The sequence below is a fragment of the Heterodontus francisci genome, chromosome 25, assembly GCF_036365525.1.
Source record: "Heterodontus francisci isolate sHetFra1 chromosome 25, sHetFra1.hap1, whole genome shotgun sequence".
Classification (NCBI taxonomy): domain Eukaryota; kingdom Metazoa; phylum Chordata; class Chondrichthyes; order Heterodontiformes; family Heterodontidae; genus Heterodontus; species Heterodontus francisci.
In genome coordinates, this window is record NC_090395.1 from 62,600,642 (window position 1) to 62,621,351 (window position 20,710).

The 20,710-nt window shown below is 44.1% G+C and overlaps 1 long non-coding RNA gene across 8 annotated transcripts in view; it reads left to right on the top strand.

Annotated features, from left to right (window-relative positions):
• The window catches only part of LOC137383926 (uncharacterized), a 402,194-nt gene that overhangs the window by 99,778 nt on the left and 281,706 nt on the right, over positions 1 to 20,710 (top strand). Inside the window, exon 3 of one of the 8 annotated variants that reach the window (XR_010977502.1) lies at positions 18,568 to 18,983. The exons of 6 other annotated variants lie outside the window; for them this stretch is intronic. This is a non-coding gene — a long non-coding RNA (uncharacterized lncRNA). Of the gene's footprint in view, positions 1 to 10,335; positions 11,351 to 18,567; positions 18,984 to 20,710 lie in introns of those variants that run through there. One more of the 8 variants, XR_010977500.1, reaches the window with a different exon arrangement.

The following is a 20,710-nucleotide window of genomic DNA, read 5'->3' on the forward strand; positions in this document are numbered from 1 at the left end:
GGTGGTCCATCCGGTTTGATTCCTTTTTATTAACTTCATAGCGGTTAGTGTCTTGCTGGGCCATTTCAGAGGGCATGTAAGTTAACCACATTGCTGTGGGTCTGGAGTCACATGTAGGCCAGAGCAGGTAAAGACAGCAGATTTCCTTCTCTCAAGGACATTAGTGAACCAGATGGGTTTTTACAACAATCGACAATGGTTTCATGGCCATCATTTAATTCCAGATTTATTAATTACATTCAAATTCCACCTTCTGCTGTGGTGGGATTCGAACCCATGTTCCCAGAGAAATACCCTGGGTCTCTGGATTATTAGTCCAGTGATAGTACCACTACGTCACCGCCTACCCCTAGTATTGTACCTTCTCAAAAACCTCACTATCCTTCCTATAATGTGGATCCCAATACTGCACACAGTACGCTAACCAAGGTCTTGTTAAAATGTTATATCGGATCATCATTAAACAGAAAGATTGCATTAAGATTGCACCTTTCACAATCAAAGGATGCCCCAAAATGCTTTACAGCCAATCAAGTACTGTTGAAGTGTAGTCACTGTTGTAATGTAGAAAGCGTATTAGCCAATTTGCACACAGCAAGATCCCACAAGCAGCAACGTGATAATGACCAGATAATCTGTTTTCATGCTGTTGCTTGTGGGATAAATATTGGTCAGAATGCCAGAGAGAACTCACCTGCTTTTCAACCAAATAGTGCCATGGGATTTGTCACCAGCTGGAGGCTGCTGCCTGTAATATTCCTTTCCCTAAGTCAGATGACTTTTCCCAGTTATCTATTTGGTGCAGGGAAGAATTCACGTTCAAGCATTGTACTGGTACCTCATCCCAAAGGCTGTTCTTCATGTGATCCTCGTCAGTGGGTGTTAGCATTGGGAATTAAACTGTGAGAACAGTGATAGGGCCCATTGATCCCAATCATATCCTCATACAATATCCACATACATGCTTTTCCAGTGGCATCACTACATAGCAAACAGGAAAAGGACTTATAATCATAGCGACAATCAGACCAATTACAGTGCCCCATCTCTAGTCGAGCATGGCTACCCGACCCGAACCTGATGGGACCCGATGACATGCCGGGTTTGGGTCAAGTTGGCTCACTCTTCCAGGTCCAGCATTCGGGCTCGGGTGGGGTCGGGTCGGGCCGGGTCGGACAAACTCTATCACCACCTCCGGTACGTGGCTCCAATCTTAATGTACTCTTTGGACTTGAAAGGGTGTTTAGTTACAGTTTTTTAAGCTTGTGGAGATAAACAACAAAGTGAAAAATGGAAGCTAGGTTAACTGATGATCGGGTCGGGTTGGAAGTGGGAAATAATGAAAGGACTCGGGCCAGGTAGGGCTCAGGTCGGATGTGGTTCTGTCGGGCTCGGGTCAGGTTTCATTTGCAGACCTGAGCCAGCCTTTGTTCTCTATCTCAGTTGAGATCACTTAGTCTTTAAATATCATGCATATAAAAACACTTAAACCTTATTCTCCCTGTTATTGAATACAGTTCCCCTGTTTACAGACATACAGTACACTCAGTGCTCTGAATCACTGCCAATGTTAAGTCAGTAAAACTTCAAAAGGTCTAATTTCAAATAAAGCCCCATAGAATTTATGATTCAGCTGCATTTTCATACATTGTCTGATCTGACCGTAAATGCTTTCTTCACAAATGTGTTGACTGAGGATAAGAACAGAAAATGGGTGATATCTCATGAATTGTGTGGCAAAAATTACAGGGAATTATCTGCTGAAGGAGGAAGCATGATGTGGACACACTGGCTTGATGTTAGATGAAACATTCCTAGTACGATTCATCAGACATCATAGTTTCCTGCCGGTAGTTGTTGTGTGACAGAGAGTTGAATTGGAAACTTGGTTAAAAGGAAAATTTGAAGGGGATTGGCAGGTGCAGTGCATGAGAACAATAGCTTTTAACTCTGGGACCCAGGTTTGAATCCCAATCAGAGTGAATGAATCAAAGACTCATCTTTTTGATGTATATAAATGTCCCAAGCAAAATTGGACAAAGCAGCCTGCTTGGTCAGCACCCCATCCATCACTTTAAGCATTCACTCCCTCCACCACTGACGCACAACAGCAGCAGTATGTACCATCTACATGATCCACCATAGCTACTCGCCAAAGCTCCTTCGACAGCACCTTCTAAACCCGCGATCTCTACCACCTAGAAGGACAAGGGCAGCAGATGCATGGGAACACCACCACCTGCAAGTTCCCCTCCAAGTCACACACCATCCTGATTTGGAACCATATCACTATTCCTTCATCGTTGCTGGGTCAAAGTCCTGGAACTCCCTTCCAAGCAGCAGTACCTACACCACAAGGACTGCAGCGGTTCAAGAAGGCAGCTCACCACCACCTTCTCAAGGGCAATTAAGGATAGGCAATAAAAGCTGGCCTAGCCAGCAATGTCCCCATCCAATGACTGGGTTGCTGCAGTTATGTAGGCACGAGTCCATTGGGTGAAATTATCAGTAACTCACCACTAAATTGTCAGCGATACAAAAGGCAAAATGCTGGAAATCTGAAATATAAACAGAAAATGCTGGAAGCTCTCAGCTGGTCTAGTAGCAGCTGTGGAGAGAGCAACAGAGTTATTGTTCGGGCTGCTGATCTTTCATCAGAAAGTTCTGATGAAGGGTCAGCGACCTGAAATGTTAACTCTGTTTCTCTCTCCACAGATGCTGCCAGACGTGTGGAGTATTGCCAGCATTTCCTGTTCCTTTATACTAAATGATCCCTCTTGCTAAGACAGGCTAGCAGGATAGCTGCAAGGAGGGCCTTCAAATACTTAACTGGATATTTATTTTCCTGCAACATTTAGGGTTTCAGAGACTTTCTAACCTATACAGCAGTATCTCCAAATCATGTTTATGTACTCATTTTAAAACATATTAAACTACTTTGAAATGAAAATGAGTTTGGTTGAGTAGGTAATTTCATCTCGTGGGTCATCACTGAGTAACTCTGGAACGATATGGACTTGGTGGCTGTACTTGAAGCTGCAGCAGAAAGATTTGCAGTAAATCAAAATGGAAATGCAAGCACTGTTTATGTTTTGTATTGTGATGACTTGTCTGGTGCTTTTTTCCCCTGTGGTAAATTGCCCAACAACTCTCTTGATGATAGAACTCAAAAGCCTCAATAGATTTTGTGGTAGAAATAATGGTGAGGCTATCAATACTTACGGTTAGTAAGGAGTAAATCGGACAGCAACTTACAGCATTTGCACACGTGCAGTTAAACACGGAAATCAGGAAGTTTCTGTCCGAGTTTCTGTCCTCCAGAAACTTTGCTACAACTGTACCTCACCGAATCACCATTCATATTCACCAAAGAATGTGAATTTGCAGTACTTACGTGATATATACCCACTAAACATGCCAGAAAAGGTTAGGGCTTGTCGATTCATGTATAAATATGTTAATGCTGTGATAAGTATTAATTATTGACAAGCAACCTCTCTGGCACTGAAAATTAACTTTTAGAGGTATGGATTCTCATTCCTTGAGATTTTAATTATATTAAGAAAAATCCTGATTTTACTTTTTCTTTTTATCTCTCTCTCTCTTAATCCCATCTTTCTTTTTCTGTCTTTATTTCACTTTCTATAAATGATTTGACATGGAATTAACAAATTCTAACGTAAACTTCCTGGTTTGGACTCTGCGTAGCTCAGTAACAATTCTTCAATCTGATCAGTTAAGGAGGTATACTGTTGCTTGCCCTGTTCACACAAGTCCCAGAACCCCTGTAGAAAGTGCCACACTATTTTTGCTCTCTAATAACTGCAAGTTCCAGTGCAAGAGCTCATATAAAGTGTGTGGTTAAGCGTGAGTCTAATGAATGGCTGGCGATGTTCATTTGCCCCTGACCGCAAACTCCAGGCCATTATCTGCAATTAGCTACATGCGGCCAGTGATGTGAATCTGCACATCACTTCTCTGTTGGGAATCATTTTGGTAGTCCAACCTTCTGCCAAGTTTGCCCAAATATTATTTACACTAAAAAAGAGTTGATGTCACAATTCTCACTGACTTTAATTAAGCATTAATTAAGTCTCAGAAAATGTGAAGTGCTTTTTCCTGATTTTCTACGTGTTTATGGTATGACAAAAAAAGGAATTTAGATATTAAGCAAACTCCCAACAACTCAACAACACAGAAAAGGCCAATTACTAGGAGATGCAGAGCACATCTTCTGCACACCTCAATACTGCTCAATATATAATGGCCCCACATGTTCTCATGTTGCTATTAGGAGTATGGCAGTCTGTGAGCCAGTAATGACTGCACTATTATCCCACCATCCCATCAAAAACAGCTCTCTCTTCATCGTACAGCCAGTCTGCAAAACATTGCAAATGTTCGAAAGACTTCAACTCCCAGCTTTCAAGGTGCATGTATAATATCATGAAGACCTGCCTGCCACAAATGAGGCATATTAATTTCATCATATGCAACAGTGATGCTTCACCTCCCGAAGGACGTGGATGAGCTTTCCGGACGTCGATGGTGGGCACTGAGGAAATGGCTTATTACCTGCACCAGATTCCACCCCCCTCCCCCCCGCTTTACCCCCCTTCCACCCCCCCTTCCCTGCTCCACCCTCTCAGCTCACCCCCTCACAACCCCGTCCCAGCCCGCCCCCCCCTCGCACCATCTTCACCCCGCACCCCCTTCCCCTGCACCCCCCCCCACCCCCTCCCTCTACCCCTCTCCCTTGCATCCCCTCCTCCCACCGGCACCATCCTACACCTGTGTAGGGGCCCCAACAACCCCACTGCCTTGTGGGCGTCTCGGGAGAGACCAAGGCTAAGGGAGTAAACCCTAACAGAAAATCCGGAGCGGAACCCCGTAGGCGGTCATGTGTCACCTTTGGCATGTTTCCGGCAGTTCCTGCAGCCATACTGGTGCCAAACGTCGTGTCCTGCACTCCTTTGGACCCCACCAGAAAGGCCGAGAGGGGGGTTTTGACGACTGGGCAACTCTCAACCTCCATAAATTTGCCCAGGCATGCGCCATGGAGAGGTCACTCCATAGTTGCCTCACAGCGACTAAAACAACACGGAAGGCAGCAGTTACGGGTTATAAGTCCAGATAAATTGGCGTAGAAACTGGGCGCCACAGGTTGCCTTTGTCGGTGGGAGAGGTCATTGCACCTCACTGGACAGCTACCGCCCGCCTCAAACCGGGCAGCCCCCGGTCAATAAGGTTCTGTCCCGCCACAGTCTGCCTGCTTCAATGGGTGCTTGGAGCTCAGGGTCATTGCCCGAAAGGTGGACTGATACACCGCACCAAACAACATGAAAAAAGGAAAGAAGGTACCAGCCCTTCGCTTTGCAAGCTGGAACGTCAGAACTATGTGTCCTGGCCTGTCGGAAGACCTTACACAAATCAACGATTCTCGGAAGACCGCCATCATTAACAACGAGCTCAGTAGATTCAATGTGGACATTGCAGCACTTCAGGAGACTCGCCTCCCCGCGAGTGGCTCTCTAGCAGAGCAAGACTACACCTTCTTCTGGCAGGGCAGGGCAGGGATCCTGAAGAACCAAGACAGCATGGAGTGGGCTTCGCCATCAGAAACTCCTTGCTCAGCATGATAGAGCCTCCCTCAAATGGCTCGGAACGCATACTGTCCATCCGACTGCTCACCACCTCTGGTCCAGTACACCTACTCAGCATCTATGCTCCAACACTCTGCTCCGCACCTGAAGCTAAAGACCAGTTCTATGAACAACTCCATAACATCATTAGCAGCATCCCCAACACCGAACACCTATTCCTGCTGGGGGACTTTAATGCCAGGGTTGGGGCCGACCATGACTCATGGCCCTCCTGCCTTGGGCGCTATGGCGTTGGAAGGATGAATGAGAACGGGCAGAGACTGCTTGAGTTGTGTACCTATCATAACCTCTGCATCACCAACTCGTTCTTTCACACTAAACCCTGTCACCAGGTTTCATGGAGGCACCCAAGATCACGTCGTTGGCACCAGCTAGACCTCATTGTCACAAGGCGAGCCGCCTTAAACAGTGTTCAAATCACACGCAGCTTCCACAGTGCGGACTGCGACACCGACCACTCCCTGGTGTGCAGCAAGGTTAGACTCAGACCAAAGAAGTTGCATCATTCCAAGCAGAAGGGCCACCCGCGCATCAACACGAGCAGAATTTCTCACCCACAGCTGTTACAAAAATTTCTAAATTCACTTGTAACAGCCCTTCAAAACACTCCCACAGGGGATGCTGAGACCAAGTGGGCCCACATCAGAGACGCCATCTATGAGTCAGCTTTGACCACCTACGGCAAAAGTGCGAAGAGAAATGCAGACTGGTTTCAATCTCATAATGAAGAGCTGGAACCTGTCATAGCCGCTAAGCGCATTGCACTTTTGAACTACAAGAAAGCCCCCAGCGATTTAACATCCGCAGCACTTAAAGCAGCCAGAAGTACTGCACAAAGAACAGCTAGGCGTTGCGCAAACGACTACTGGCAACACCTATGCAGTCATATTCAGCTGGCCTCAGACACCGGAAACATCAGAGGAATGTATGATGGCATGAAGAGAGCTCTTGGGCCAACCATCAAGAAGATCACCCCCCTCAAATCTAAATCGGGGGACATAATCACTGACCAACGCAAACAGATGGACCGCTGGGTTGAGCACTACCTAGAACTGTACTCCAGGGAGAATGCTGTCACTGAGACTGCCCTCAATGCAGCCCAGCCTCTACCAGTCATGGATGAGCTGGACATACAGCCAACCAAATCGGAACTCAGTGATGCCATTGATTCCCTAGCCAGCGGAAAAGCCCCTGAGAAGGACAGCATTACCCCTGAAATAATCAAGACTGCCAAGCCTGCTATACTCTCAGCACTACATGAACTGCTATGCCTGTGCTGGGACGAGGGAGCAGTACCCCAGGACATGCGCGATGCCAACATCATCACCCTCTATAAAAACAAAGGTGACCGCGGTGACTGCAACAACTACCGTGGAATCTCCCTGCTCAGCATAGTGGGGAAAGTCTTTGCTCGAGTCGCTCTGAACAGGCTCCAGAAGCTGGCCGAGCGCGTCTACCCTGAGGCACAGTGTGGCTTTCGTGCAGAGAGATCGACTATTGACATGCTGTTCTCCCTTCGTCAGATACAGGAGAAATGCCGTGAACAACAGATGCCCCTCTACATTGCTTTCATTGATCTCACCAAAGCCTTTGACCTCGTCAGCAGACGTGGTCTCTTCAGACTACTAGAAAAGATCGGATGTCCACCAAAGCTACTAAGTATCATCACCTCATTCCATGACAATATGAAAGGCACAATTCAACATGGTGGCTCCTCATCAGAGCCCTTTCCTATCCTGAGTGGTGTGAAACAGGGCTGTGTTCTCGCACCCACACTTTTTGGGATTTTCTTCTCCCTGCTGCTTTCACATGCGTTCAAATCCTCTGAAGAAGGAATTTTCCTCCACACAAGATCAGGGGGCAGGTTGTTCAACCTTGCCCGTCTAAGAGCGAAGTCCAAAGTACGGAAAGTCCTCATCAGAGAACTCCTCTTTGCTGACGATGCTGCTTTAACATCTCACACTGAAGAATGCCTGCAGAGTCTCATCGACAGGTTTGCGTCTGCCTGCAATGAATTTGGCCTAACCATCAGCCTCAAGAAAACGAACATCATGGGGCAGGATGTCAGAAATGCTCCATCCATCAATATTGGCGACCACGCTCTGGAAGTGGTTCAAGAGTTCACCTACCTAGGCTCAACTATCACCAGTAACCTGTCTCTAGATGCAGAAATCAACAAGCGCATGGGAAAGGCTTCCACTGCTATGTCCAGACTGGCCAAGAGAGTGTGGGAAAATGGCGCACTGACACGGAACACAAAAGTCCGAGTGTATCAGGCCTGTGTCCTCAGTACCTTGCTCTACGGCAGCGAGGCCTGGACAACGTATGCCAGCCAAGAGCGACGTCTCAATTCATTCCATCTTCGCTGCCTTCGGAGAATACTTGGCATCAGGTGGCAGGACTATATCTCCAACACAGAAGTCCTTGAAGCGGCCAACACCCCCAGCTTATACACACTACTGAGTCAGCGGCGCTTGAGATGGCTTGGCCATGTGAGCCGCATGGAAGATGGCAGGATCCCCAAAGACACATTGTACAGCGAGCTCGCCACTGGTATCAGACCCACTGGCCGTCCATGTCTCCGTTATAAAGATGTCTGCAAACGTGACATGAAATCGTGTGACATTGATCACAAGTCGTGGGAGTCAGTTGCCAGCATTCGCCAGAGCTGGCGGGCAGCCATAAAGACAGGGCTAAATTGTGGCGAGTCGAAGAGACTTAGTAGTTGGCAGGAAAAAAGACAGAGGCGCAAGGGGAGAGCCAACTGTGCAACAGCCCCAACAAACAAATTTCTCTGCAGCACCTGTGGAAGAGCCTGTCACTCCAGAATTGGCCTTTATAGCCACTCCAGGCGCTGCTTCACAAACCACTGACCACCTCCAGGCGCGTATCCATTGTCTCTCGAGATAAGGAGGCCCAAAAGAATGCAACAGTACTTTTAAACTGTTGCTGGACAGAAGAGATCAGCAGTGGCTGGAAAAATTTGCATTCTAAGAGACAGTTGCCTAGGAAAAGTCAATGGAACTGCTCCCTGATCCAGTTAACCCAAATGGACTTTGATCACCAGGCATTGAATGTGGAACAAGCCAGCATTCCATTTCCCCATCCCCCACCCACCCCCACTGCGGGTTTCTGCCACGATGAAAGGAATCCACAAAAACGCAGGAGAGTTGGTTAAAAAAACTTGTCACGTGACTAATCTGCTGGCCCAAGGTTTTTGAATTGTGCTCACAGGACAGTTTGAAGACACAGACTGCTTTGAAGACAACAGAGAAGGAAGGCCTCTCTTCCTGGCCCACTCTCTCTCATGAATTTCCAGATCTACTGAAGTCACCAAAACCTCAAGAGAGAAGACTCCTATATCGAAACAAATTTGAAAGTGTCCAATGGACCGGCAAGATTTAACTGCAATCAAAGCCTCTACATTGAACTCAAAGGACAGTAAATGGCCTCCAGCTATTGCTTCAAACCTTTCCCCTTTATTCTTGCTCCTTTTCTGTTTCTACCTGCGTGTGTATCGCATATGCATGCTAGCTTGGTCGTGTCGCATATTCGTAGTAGTTTTAACTGAATTAGAGTTTTAAGGTTAATAAACTTACACCTTTCTTGTTTAAATCTAAGAAAACCTGTCAGGTTGATTTCTTTGCCTTTCTCACCTGGTCAAACAATATCGATGTGGAAAAAGTTTGAATTTGGTCCAAATCTTTATTTAACGGGTTGCAAATTTGGGATTTTTAACACAATTACTTTGAAGCAGAAAATGTAATCAGTTCACCTTTAGTCCCACGGGGTATAAAGTTCATGTCCAGGTCAGCCATGCAGTCGGAAAGTTGTATCTTGTATAATGGTAAAGAATCCAGTCAAGCAAATGGTGCACACTCTTTGGTAGCTGGTTAATCGTTAATGGAATTGATTAAAACCAGTGGCAGGTGGAAAGATACCGCTGATAGGTCTTTCTTCGTCATTTTGAACAGAAAAGGATTCAAAAGGGATCAATGATGCCAAAAATCAATACTTATAATTCAACATCCTGTACCCTTATCCCAATTTTTAAAATACCCACAATAGATTTTTCAGGTGCTCTAACCTCTTTAGAATATTCAATATGTTCCCAGTGAAGTTTGATTTTAGTGTCTGGGTAAAGTCTGCCAGATCTTGCAGGAAAGCACTGTTAATCATATCTTAAAGTTGTAAAGGAATGATTATTCAGAGAAGCATAGACTTCAAATTGCGCCTGGAATTGTTTCTGTGTTTTCCCCCCACTTCTCCCCAGAGACACCCCATTTCAGACTGAGGTGACACTTTGGAGACCTGTGACACTGTCAATACATGGAACCAGGCCATTTAGCCCAATCCATTTGTGACGACAATTACCCTTCATCTCAGCAAATAATTCTGATCACATAACCCTTCATAACCCATCAAACCCTTTTTCTTCATCTTTGGATAGCCATCTAATGTCTACATTTAATCCAGCTTCCTGTAATATTGTTCATTATCCCACCATTATCTCATTCAAAATCTCTGTGTCATGAAGTGTTAGGAAACTGATAGTCAGTGACTCTCATTGGTCCACAGGCCCATACCATGTACTATATCTAAGCAATTTCCTCTATTCTCAGATTTTTTAATACTTTGAATGGTTTATATGTTACCAATATTAAAATTTCAGGGCTGTGTTCTTGCACCTACACTCTTTGGGATCTTCTTCTCCCTGCTGCTCTCACATGCGTTCAAGTCTTTAGAAGAAGGAATTTTCCTCAACACAAGATCAGATGGCAGGTTGTTCAACCTTGCGGGCTTAAGAGCGAAGACCAAAGTACGGAAGGTCATCATCAGGGAACTCCTCTTTGCTGACGATGCTGCATTAACACCCCACACAGAAGAGTGTCTGCAGAGACTCATCGACAGGATTGCAGCTGCCTGCAACAAATGTGGCCTAACCATCAGCCTCAAGAAAATGAATATCATGGGACAGGATGTCAGAAATACTCCATCCATCAATATTGGCGGCCACACTCTGGAAGTGGTTCAAGAGTTCACATTCCTAGGTTCAACTATCACCAGTAACCTGTCTCTCGATGCAGAAATCAACAAGCGCATGGGAAAGGCGTCAGCTGCTATGTCCAGACTGGCCAAGAGAGTGTGGGAAAATGGCGCACTGACACGGAACACAAAAGTCCGAGTGTATCAAGCCTGTGTCCTCAGTACCTGCTGTATGGCAGCGAGGCCTGGACAACGTATGTCAGCCCAGAGCGACATCTCAATTCATTCCATCTTCGCTGCCTCCGGAGAATCCTTGGCATCAGGTGGCAGGACCGTATCTCCAACGCAGAAGTCCTCGAGGTGGCCAACATCCCCAATATAGACACCCTACTGAGCCAGCGGCGCTTGAGATGGCTTGGCCACGTGAGCCACATGGAAGATGGCAGAATCCCCAAAGACACATTGTACAGCAAGCTCGTCACTGGTATCAGAACCACCTCCATGTCTCCGCTTTAAAGACATCTGCAAACATGACATGAAGCCCTGTGACATTGATCACAAGTCGTGGGAGTCAGTTGCCAGTGATCGCCAGAGCTGGCGGACAGCCATAAAGGCGGGGCTAAAGAGTGGCAAGTCGAAGAGACTGAGCTATTGGCAGGAAAAAAGACAGAAGTGCAAGGAGAGAGTCAACTGTGTAACAGCCCCGACAACCAATTTTATCTGCAGCACCTGTGGAAGAGTCTGTCACTCTAGAATTGGCCTTTATAGCCACTCCAGGTGCTGCTCCACAAACCACTGACCACCTCCAGGCACTTACCCATTGTCTTTCGAGACAAGGAGACCAAAGAAGAAGAAGAATATTAAAATTTCAAGCATTCATTCAAATAATTAAACAAAGTTATCCAATAAATATTAACTCCTCTCCTATGGCATTGTTCACTGTAAGTCAGATGATAAACCGTTTTACGCAATGTTGTGTATAATGTATTGGCAAGGATCTGATTTCTGGACACTGAATAAGTGAATTGCATTTTTATTACAAAATTTTATGGAAATGTTCTTGATTATTATTAAATGCTTATTTAACTTTGTAAATTGATGTCCTACCATTTTTAAAGTTCAGGATCCAGAGGAAGGTGACATAGAAGATATTTGGCTACGGGTAGGTAGGAAACATGTAGCGGTATTAGGGGAGGTTGGTAGTGTTGGAAAAGTGATCTCGAAGTCTGGAAGCAGTGGGTATGTGACAAAAGGAGGGTGTTGGGAATTATCAAGCAAAAGGGCTCTTGGGTTTTGGAATGATGCTGGGAAGAGCCTTCCAGGGTTTGGGAGCGGGTAACATAGAAGTAGTAGAAAGGGAATGTTAGGGTTTGGAAATGGGAGGAGGATGGTCTTGGAATTTGGGAGCACTAGAATAGTAGTGGAAGTGTATTGGGAGGGGATCCCAGGGATGAGAGCACTGAGAGAGATGTTGTGGGATGACTATGACCCATTTCCATCCACAAGTACTAACACCAATGGCCTTCTTTGGGATGAGTGGAAGATGTACCTCCAACTTTGGCCAGAGGAAACTTGCAGGGAAGATTGGGATATGGCATGTCTAGGCTCGGGCCTAATTTATAGCCCTTGAGCCACACTCCCACTGGAGTTATGACGGGAATGTGCAGGAAGGACTGAGGATTTTCCACCTCTCCATGTCTCAGGAGAGCTTCAGGAAAACTTTCTTGGTGGAATTATCATACCCAAGAGTGTGAGCGAGCCAAATTAAATTGCACAGTTCATTGGGTCAATACTGTATTTACTGATGTCAATTCATTTCCCTCACAGTAAGCATAGTCACTTTCATCAGTTAATTCTTCTGATAGTGCAGTAAGCACCAGTTAAACAAAAATACCTGGAAAAAAGCTACTTTTGGCAACTCTTTTTTTAATGAAGTCCTGATGGGGACATTCACTTGTTAATCAGGTCCACAACCTATTTAATTAATTTAGAAACTTGAGATTTGAATCCAAACTGCACTCATCCATTTCAAGACTGGAGTTCGCTGAAACTGACTAAATAGATCAATTTGAAATAATTGAGAACTTAATTGGACAAAGTTTCACTTAAACAAGGTGCCATTTAAATAGTTGCAGTTTTTTAAACATAGACTTAAGCCTGCCTCTCTATACTCACACAAGCTCAAGCTTCATTCCAGCATCTTTTTCTAAAGTGGAAAGTTACTGCCTTTACATTGCAACTTTTCGTGCACCCTTTTAAAGCCAATTTAGCCACTGTACAAATTAAACAGATGTGGTGACCTCTTATATATGATATCACAATCAGCTTCTGACAGTATCTTATAACCAGTGTTGTCTTTTTAAGTCATCCTTCAAATATTTTTTCACATGATAACTTTATCTGTTGGTTAATACCATTCTCTTTGGCAGCTGAAAATGGCTGTTTCGGTTTTGGTTGATGGCTTAGGCAAAGCTGAATGGTTTTGAAACTAATTTGCAAAATGGGATGTCACTGCCAAAACGGCTCTGAAGCACAGGGTATAATAAGTTTCCTCAGCACGTTTAGAAGCACCTTAGTTATTCTGTGAGGCTTGAGCTAGGAAGAGTATAACAGTAGCAATACATTCATGTTGGGGTAATCCTTCCCAGTGTTTAAACAGGGTTTAGTGCAATACATTTCCTGAAATAAAAGAAAAAGGAACTTGCATTTATATAGAGCTATTCACAACCTCATAACATCTCAAAGCACTTTACAGCCAATTAATTACTTTTGAAGTGTAGTCACTGTTATAATGTAGGAAACACGGCAGCTAATTTACAACAGCAATGAGATCGATGACTGGAGCATCTATTTTAGTGCTGTTGGATGAGGAATGCATGTTGGCCAAGGACTCACTTGGTCTTGTACATCCACCTGATAGGGCAGACGGGGCCTCGGTTTAACATGTAATCCGAAAGACGGCACATCTGACAGCGCAGCATTCTCTCAGCACTGCACTGAAGTGTCAGCCTGTATTATGTGCTCAAGTCCCTGGAGTGGGGTTTAAACCCACAATGGTCTGATGCAAAGGCAAGAGTACTACCACTGAACCAATGCTGACAACTAGTAATCCTAACCTGAAATTAAAGCATGAAGAGGATTGAATGGGGCCACGATTGCTAATGCGAGGGTATACTGTAGCTGTCTCAGAAACTTCAAGTTATTAAAAGTAAAAATGGAAGGAAAATTGTGGAGATGAAAGGTTATGTCTGTGACAGAAGATTAATGTTTAATGGTACAGGTATGTTTATAGAAATTTTTAAAAAACCTTCAAAGGGTTAAGAATAGCCTGCCATTTTAGCAAGAAATATCATTTCTATTTATATATCGTTTGAACTGAAAACTGACCATTGCAATTTTACATCTCTGCTACATGAAAGAACACGATTAACATCAATTTTATTACAATAAAAGATTAAATTTATAGATTATTCCTGCCCTCTTGACCAATACTTCTCTAAACCGTAAAATGGAGCAAATACACTGCAAAGCCATTAGGAAATACAGAAAATTACCTGCCATTTAATTCAATGGCAAATTACAGCAACCATTCCAGTATCCCAGCCTCAAGTCAGTGTTTCTCCAAATTCAGCGACACTTATTTTCAGTGTCTGGTTACTCACCAGCTCTGTATCAGAGGCAGGATCTCTCGCAGACAGACTTAGCAGTCTAACATTTCACACCTCCAATACATTCATCCCTAACTCCAGATAATGAGTGTGTAGAGAGCTCACAATAGCCTTTATTAAATTCACTGTGGAGGTACTCTGTAATTGTTCCACTCCCCTCTCTCTCCAAACAAAACATATTTTGAATCTTTCGCAGAAACTCATCAATACCAAAAATAATTTATTCTACCACATCAATCAAATGCAGCATCAAATCCAGTCAGTGTACAAAAACTCTTGATGCACTCAATAGCCACCTTGGTAACTACTTACATCCTAGTACTCTCAAGTTCAACTCAGGTCATGAGATATTCATACTGTCATATTGTAATATGATATTTAAAAAAGCCATCACATCTGTTTAATTTCTATAGGTTAGTAAATTTTATTATTTCCCTTCTGAGCTGACTATGAGGTTGATTGATGGCTGTAAAGGCAAAGAGAAATAACAGATTTTACATTGAATGAAGTCTGGAAGCATGTCACCTGATTGTAGGAGGACAGTGCAACACAAAGAAAGACTTATGGGAGATGAAAGCAAGAAAATAGGAAAATTTAATAGGTGGTTTATTTTTATAGTGAAATTCCTTTCATTCAGAGAGCAGCCTCTGATAAAGATTTGCAACCTTGCTGTTCCTTACGTCTTACCAATTATTCCCGGAACACTCCTTGGCCCTTATCTCTAGAATCAACAATGCAGTGATAATGCCTTCAGCTGTCTCGGCCTCAAGCTCTGGAATTCCCTCCGTAAACCTCTCCCCCACATCTCCTCCTTTACAATGCTACTTAAAACCTATCTCTTTGACCAAGTTATTGGTCGCGTGTCCTAATATCCCTTTAGGTAATCTCAGTGCCAAGTTTTGTTTGATAAGGCTCCTGTGAAGCACCTTGGGGCCTTTTACTAGGTTAAATGCACTGTATAAATGCAAGTTATTGTTGTTGACTGATCGAGGGTTAACAACAACATTGTAAACTGGTCCACTTCTTTATGAAGTGATTTAAGAACTTTATTTATTGTTTTATATTGTTTTGAGGATCTGTGTGGTTTGTTAGCTTCCTGCTGGCACTATTAACTGCTGGTAGACTGCAACTGTGGTTGTACCAGTCATGTACTTATTTTTTCCTCCCTTACTGTTCCCTACACAGTTAGGAGGTGAAAGCAACGCCTATTGATAATATTGCACAGACTAAAAGCCGTTGCCTTACACAGATACTGCTGTCTGCCATTGCTACTACATTGGTGTATTCTGTAGTTTCAAATCTTCTCTGATTTGCTGGCCTAATTTGCTGCACATTGATATGTGGGTATATGGGCTTCATCGGAAACTTTCTTGACTGTTTCAACTGAAACTTATTAGTTACTTCTGACTGCACAAGAAAGGAGTTCAGCTTTAAGAAAACTTGGGAGGATAAAGTGAGCATGGCAAACTGACAAAGGTAGGTACTTCACAAGCAGGAAGTCACAGATTCAAGTCTCGGAGTTATGTGCCACTGGAGTCTGCCAGCCGCAGAGTGAAGAGGCTCATTAGTTTTAGGTCAAGCTCAGAATCAGAGGATTATCCTTCAGATCCCTTCCCCCCAATCTATTCACCAGGTTGGCTCAGTTGGTAGCACTGGGTCAAAACATTGTAGTCTCAAGCCCTACTCCAGGATTCCAGCAGATAATGCAGGCCGATGTTTCACTACAGAATTAAGGGAACTCTACATTGTGGGAAGTGTCTTCCTACTAGAGTTGCCAACTCTGATTGGACATATTCCTGGAGGTTTTCTAACATGACCACTCACCTCCAAATGCCCCACCCAGTCAAACAGCCTTTCTGAAGCGAGAAACAGAGTTAACGTTTCGGGTCGGTTATGACTCTTTTCGAAACATTAATTCTGTTTCTCTCTCCACAGATGCGGCCAGACCTGCTGAGTAATTCCAGCACTTTCTGTTTATATTTCAGGTTTCCAGCATTCGCAGTATTTTGCTTTTATCAAACAGCCTTATTTCCCACTTCCGATATTTTTATAATGAAAAATATGCACCGTTATTTAAATGAACCTACAAATTTTCTCCTGGGTTGCTCACAACAATATCCAGGAGATTAATGTTTAATTCCTGGGCACTCCAGGGCAATCCGAGCAACACTATTTCCTGCACATGACATTAACCTGAGGTTCCATCTGCTTATTTCAGTATTTCAGGTGACAGTAGGGATCCCATGACAATATTCAAAGACTAACAGGGAGCTCTCTGTGTTTCCTTGCTAACAGTTTTCCCTCAACCATCACCACCTGATTTACCAGCTGGCTCATTTACCTGCATAAAGGGACCTGCACCAGGGAAGTGGTACTGAACAAATTATTGGAGCTGCGGGCTGACAAGTCCCCAGGTCCTTAAAAGAAGTGGCTAGTGAGATAGTTGATGCATTAGTTTTACTTTTCCAAAATTCCCTAGATTCAGGAAAGGTTCCACTAGACTGGAAAATATTGAATGTAACTCCTTTATTCAAAAAGGGAGGGAGACAGAAAGCAGAAAACTGCAGGCAAGTTAACTTAACATCTGTCTTGGGGAAAATGTTCGAAGCTATTATTAAAGACATTATATAGGGCATTTAGAAAAATTCAAGATAATCAGGCAGAGTCAACATGGTTTTGTGAAAGGGAAATCATGTTTAACCAATTTATTGGAGTTCTTTGAGGGAGTTACATGTGCTGTGGATGAAGGGAACTGATGGATGTATTGTACTTAGATTTCCAGAAGGCATTTGATAAGGTGCCACATCAAAGGTTATTGCAGAAAATAAAAGCTCATGGTGTAGGGGGTAACAAATTGGTGTGGATAGAAAATTGACTAGCTAACAGAAAACAGAGAGTAGGCATAAATAGATCATTTTCTGGTTGGCAAGATGTAATGAGTGGTGTGCCACAGGGATCTGTGCTGGGGCCTCAACTTTTTACAATTTATATAAATGACTTAGATGAAGGTATGATTGCTATATTTGCTGATGACACAAAGATAGGTAAGAAAGTAACTTGTGAATATGACATAAGGAGGCTACAAAGGGATATAGATAGGTTAAGTGAGTGGGCAAAGATCTGGCAGATGGAGTATAATGTGGGAAGATGCAAAGCTGTCCATTTTGGCAGGAAGAATAATAAAGAAGCATATTATCTAAATGGTGAGAGATTGCGGAGCTCTGAGATACAGAGGGATCTGGGTGTCCTAGTGCATGAATTGCAAAAGGTTAGTATGCAGGTGCAGCACGAAAATAGGAAAGCTAATAGAATGTTATCGTTTATCGCGAGGGGAATTGAATACGTAAGTAGGGAGTTTATGATTTAGCTATACAGGGCATTGGTGAGACCACATCTGGAGTACTGCGTACAGTACTGGTCTCCTTATTTAAGGAAGGATGTAAATGCGTTGGAAGCAGTTAAAAGAAGGTTTACTAGACTGATATCTGGAATGGATGGGCTATCTTATGCGGAAAGATTGGACTAGGCTTCTATCCACTGGAATTTAGAAAAGTAAGAGGCGACTTGATTGAAACATATAAGATCCTGAGGGGTCTTGGATGTGGAAAGGATGTTTCCCCTTGTGGGAGAATCTATTTTAATCTGTGGGGTCACTGTTTAAAAATAAGGGGTCGCCCATTTAAGACAGAGATGAGAAATGTTTTTCTCTCAAAGCGTCATGAATCTTTGGAATTCTCTTCCTCAAAAGGTGGTGGAAGCAGAGACTTTGAATATCTTTAAGGCAGAGGCAGATAGATTCTTGATAAGCAAGGGGGTGAAAGGTTATCGGGGGCAGGTGATAATGTGGAGTAATCAGTTCAGCCATGAACTTATTGAATGGCGGAGCAGGCTCGAGGGGCCGAGTGGCCCACTTCTGCTCTTAATTCGTATGTTTGTCAAGCATTGGCTGCAATTCAAAGCAGAATCACAGAATGATACTGCAAAGAAGGAGGCCATTTGGTTCATTGTGTCTGTGCTGGGTCTTTGAAAGAGCTATCCAATTAATCACATGCTCCTGCCCTTTCCCCAGAGCACTGCAAATTTTGTCCCTCCTCAGATACTGAAGCAGCCCGTGTAGAAATACAGCAAGACCTGGACAATGTCCAGGCTTGGGCTGATAATTGGCAAGTAACATTTGCGCCACACAAGTGCCAGGCAATGACCATCTCCAACAAGAGAGAATCTAACCATCTCCCCTTGACATTCAACAGCATTACCATCACTGAATCCCCCACTATCAACATCCTGGGGGTTACCATTGACCAGAGACTGAACTGGACCAGCCACATAAATGCTGTGGCGACAAGAGCAAGTCAGTGGCTGGGAATCCTGTGGCGAGTAATTGACCTTCTGACTCTCCAAAGCCTGTCCACCATCTACAAGTCACAAATCAGAAGTGTGATGGAATACTCTCCACTTGCCTGGATGGGTGCAGCTCCAACAACACTCAAGAAGCTCAACACCATCCAGGACAAAGCAGCCCACTTGATTGTCACCCCATATACACGATGCACTGCACTCCTTTAAGACACTCCTTAAAACCTACCTCTTTGACCAAGCTTTTGGTCATCTTACCTAATATTTCCTTTTGTGGCTATTTTGTATTATAATGCTCCTGTGAAGCACCTTGGGATGTTTTATTACATTAAAGGCGTGATATAAATGTAAGCTGTTGTCACTTATGCAAGGTAGTTTTGGCTATGCATCAACACAAAAATGGTCATATAATTCAGAGGACTAATAAAGGCACTAAAATCCTGAGGTACGAGACCCCCCCTCCCCTCTATTTCACACCGGTTTGAGTTCCCAAATTGTGTAATATAAATCCAGCCTCAAGTCTTTTATGTTGCTCTTTAGCCACCAGTTCCTCTCCTGCACCAAGCAACCACCCCAACATCAACCCTTCAGACACTTTAAGCTTCAACAATTATCTTTTTGGTCAGTCTAACAGGAAGATACACTAGTCCTTGTGCGTTCTAATGGGAATGTTGGCAGGTAACTAACAACAACAACTTGCATTTTTATAATTACTTTAATAAGAAAAAATGCCTCAGAGTAATGTGAGAATATGGATGCCAAGCCAAAGATGGGAAAATTAGGAGTGGTTGCAAAAACTTAGTCAAAGTGATAGGTTTTCAGGAAGGTCCTGAAGAAGAACTGGAAGAAAGAGAAATGGAAGGTTGTAGAGGGCGAATTCTGAGATTGAAACGTATGTGACTGAAGACCAGTATTGGGGCAGAGGGAAGGGGAAGTTGCAATAAAAGGCCATATTCAGAGGAACAACAACTGGCCGCAGTGTCCCTGGAATAGATAGCAGGTTCGAATCAAAATTGGCTAGGTTTAGCAGTTCCAGCTACATCACAGTGTAAGTGACACCTCCAAGTCAAAAGGTTATGAGTTCAAGATCCACTGTAGAGACTTGAGCACAAAATCCAGGATGACTCTGCAGTGCAGTATTGAGGAAGTCTGAGATGGTGTCACTCAGATGAAATGTTAAACTGAGGCCGTGTCTTCCCTCTCAGGTGGATATACAAAAAAACCCTTGGCATTATTTTGAGTAGGAGCAGGGGAGTTCTTTCCAATGCCCTGGCCAATATTGATCACTCAACCAACTCGATTGAACCAGATTATCTGGGCATTATCACATTGCTGTTTGTGGGAGTTTGCTATGTGCAACTTGGCTAACGTATTTTCCACATCACAACTGTGAACACACTTCAAAAAGTACTTAATTGACTGTAAAGCACCTTGTGGCAGCCTGAGGTTGTGAAAAGCACTTTATAAATGATTGTTCTTTTTTTTTATTCATTCATGGGATGTGGGGGTCGCTGGCTAGGACAGCATTTATTGCCCATCCCTAATTGCCGTTGAGAAGGTGGTGGTGAGCTGCCCTCTTGAACGGCTGCAGTCCATGTGGGGTAAGTACACCCACAGTGCTGTTAGGAGGGAGTTCCAGGATTTTGACCCAGCGACAATGAAGGAACGACGATATAGTTCCAAGTCAGGATGGTGTGTGACTTGGAGGGGAACTTGCAGCTGGTGGTTTCCCATGCGACTGCTGCCCTTGTCCTTCTAGGTGGTAGGGGTCGCGGGTTTGGAAGGTGCTATCTAAGGAGCCTTGGTGTGTTGCTGCAGTGCATCTTGTAGATGGTACACACTGCTGCCACTGTGCATCGGTGTTGGAGGGAGTGAATATTCTTGGATGGTGTGCCAATCAAGCAGGCTGCTTTGTCCTGGATGGTGTCGAGCTTCCTGAGTGTTGTTGGAGCTGCACTCATCCAGGCAAGTGGAGAGTATTCCATCACACTCCTGACTTCTGCCTTGTAGATGGTGGACAGGCTTTGGGGAGTCAGG